This window comes from Chiloscyllium punctatum, unplaced genomic scaffold (assembly GCF_047496795.1).
Source record: "Chiloscyllium punctatum isolate Juve2018m unplaced genomic scaffold, sChiPun1.3 scaffold_917, whole genome shotgun sequence".
NCBI lineage: Eukaryota > Metazoa > Chordata > Chondrichthyes > Orectolobiformes > Hemiscylliidae > Chiloscyllium > Chiloscyllium punctatum.
The window spans coordinates 1-2,500 of NW_027310651.1; positions in this window are offsets into that span (position 1 = coordinate 1).

The window sequence follows — 2,500 nt, forward strand, 5'->3', positions numbered from 1 at the left end:
AATCAGTAACCAGAAAAACTTAGAAAAATGTTTAAAAAGAAGAAATCAGTAACCAGGAAAACTTGGAAAAAAACACTTAGAAAAATTTTCAGCAAAGTGTGAAAAATATTCTAAGTGTCAGCGGAGGAAAATGCTGCAGCATCGGGAAAGATTCGCAAACTTACACCGAACATGTGCTCCGAAGTGCCGGAGGAATTGGGTGAATTGAGCCCGGCAAATGGCCAGCTGTCGTTTTGTGCCTGCAGCCCGAAAACTTTAACTTTGTCTGTCGCGGAAGTCCGGACCGAGAAAAATCCAAACGGTTTTGACCGGACCGAGTTCCAGACCGATGCAGTCAAATTTGGAATTCAGACCCATTCAGTGCCACTTGTAGTTTTTCCGCAGTGAGGTTGGCGGGGTACCCGGAGATATATGGGAACACGATTTTTAGAACAAAATGGCGGCGCGGGACCGTTCTGAAAGGCATCCGAAAAACGGTTCCACGGGCATAGCACTTTAATGACAGGTATGAGTGCATGCCGGAGAGCTCTTGGAAGTCGAATTTTTGACACTTTGTCAATTTTTTGACAGATTTGACAAACTCTTTCTGTCTGTTCTAAGAGTCAGTCAGAGACTTGTGCGGCGGTCTTTTGACACTATTGGAGGGCGGGCAAACCCCACGTTGACTCCGGCCGTCCCTCCACAGGCGCTCGTGTCCAAAATGAAGGCGAGAGACGCGAGTGGCCTGGTTCCCTTGGGTGTTGCCAAGAAGGCTGCGGGCTGACCGTTGCCTGAGCACTCCCTAAAGCCTCTTGTGATGAGAGCAGACCTCGCCTGCCGCACGACCGGCTCTGGGAGTCGTTGGGCCGCTATTTGTGAATAGTCTGGTCCTCCTCTGCCACCCGGACAAGCGCGATGGCTCTGCCGCCCTGCGGTGCTCGTCACCCAGGTTTGGGGAACACGATACTCGTAACAAAAATAAAAGGCGGCTCGGGACCTGCAGGCGAAAGGGGTCCCGTGGTGCTAAGCACGTCGACTTCGGGTCTCGGTGCAAGCCGGAGAGCTCACGGAAGTCTAAAGTTTTCGGCACGTGGTCGAATCTTTTCAAAGGCTTACCCGGCTCTTTCCGTCCATTCTGAGAGTAAGTCAGAGGCCGGTGCGGAGGTCTCTTGACAATCGGAGGGGGTGGTGGCCCTCCGCAGGCGCTCGTGTCGAAAATGAAGGCGAGAGACGCGAGTGGCCTGGTTCCCCTGGGTGTTGCCAGGAAGGCTGCGGGCTGACCCTTGCCTGAGCACTCCCTAAAGCCTCTTGTGATGAGAGCAGACCTCGCGCGCCGCACGACCGGCTCTGGGAGTCGTTGGGCCGCTATCTGTGAATAGTCTGGTCCTCCTCTGCCACCCGGCCAAGTGCGATGGCTCTGCCGCCCTGCGGTGCTCGTCACGCAGGTATGGGGCACACGATGCTCGTAACAGCAAATAAAGGCGGCTCGGGACCTGCAGGCGAAAGGGGTCCCGTGGTGCTTAGCACGTCGACTTCGGGTCTCGGTGCAAGCCGGAGAGCTCACGGAAGTCTAAAGTTTTCGGCACGTGGTCGAATCTTTTGAAAGGCTTACCCGGCTCTTTCCGTCCATTCTGAGAGTCAGTCAGAGGCCGGTGCGGCGGTCTATTGACGACCGGAGGCTCCCATGGGTGTTGCGATGAGGGTGGAGGGCACAGAACCTTGCCTTAGCACTCCCTAATAAAGCCTCTTGTGAAGAGAGCAGACCTCGCGCGCCGCACGACCGGCTCTGGGAGTCGTTGGGCCGCTATCTGTGAATAGTCGGGTCCTCCTCTGCCACCCGGCCAAGTGCGATGGCTCTGCCGCCCTGCGGTGCTCGTCACGCAGGTATGGGGCACACGATGCTCGTAACAGCAAATAAAGGCGGCTCGGGACCTGCAGGCGAAAGGGGTCCCGTGGTGCTTCGCACGTCGACTTCGGGTCTCGGTGCAAGCCGGAGAGCTCACGGAAGTCTAAAGTTTTCGGCACGTGGTCGAATCTTTTGAAAGGCTTACCCGGCTCTTTCCGTCCATTCTGAGAGTCAGTCAGAGGCCGGTGCGGCGGTCTATTGACGACCGGAGGCTCCCATGGGTGTTGCGATGAGGGTGGAGGGCACAGAACCTTGCCTTAGCACTCCCTAATAAAGCCTCTTGTGAAGAGAGCAGACCTCGCGCGCCGCACGACCGGCTCTGGGAGTCGTTGGGCCGCTATCTGTGAATAGTCGGGTCCTCCTCTGCCACCCGGCCAAGTGCGATGGCTCTGCCGCCCTGCGGTGCTCGTCACGCAGGTATGGGGCACACGATGCTCGTAACAGCAAATAAAGGCGGCTCGGGACCTGCAGGCGAAAGGGGTCCCGTGGTGCTTCGCACGTCGACTTCGGGTCTCGGTGCAAGCCGGAGAGCTCACGGAAGTCTAAAGTTTTCGGCACGTGGTCGAATCTTTTGAAAGGCTTACCCGGCTCTTTCCGTCCATTCTGAGAGTCAGT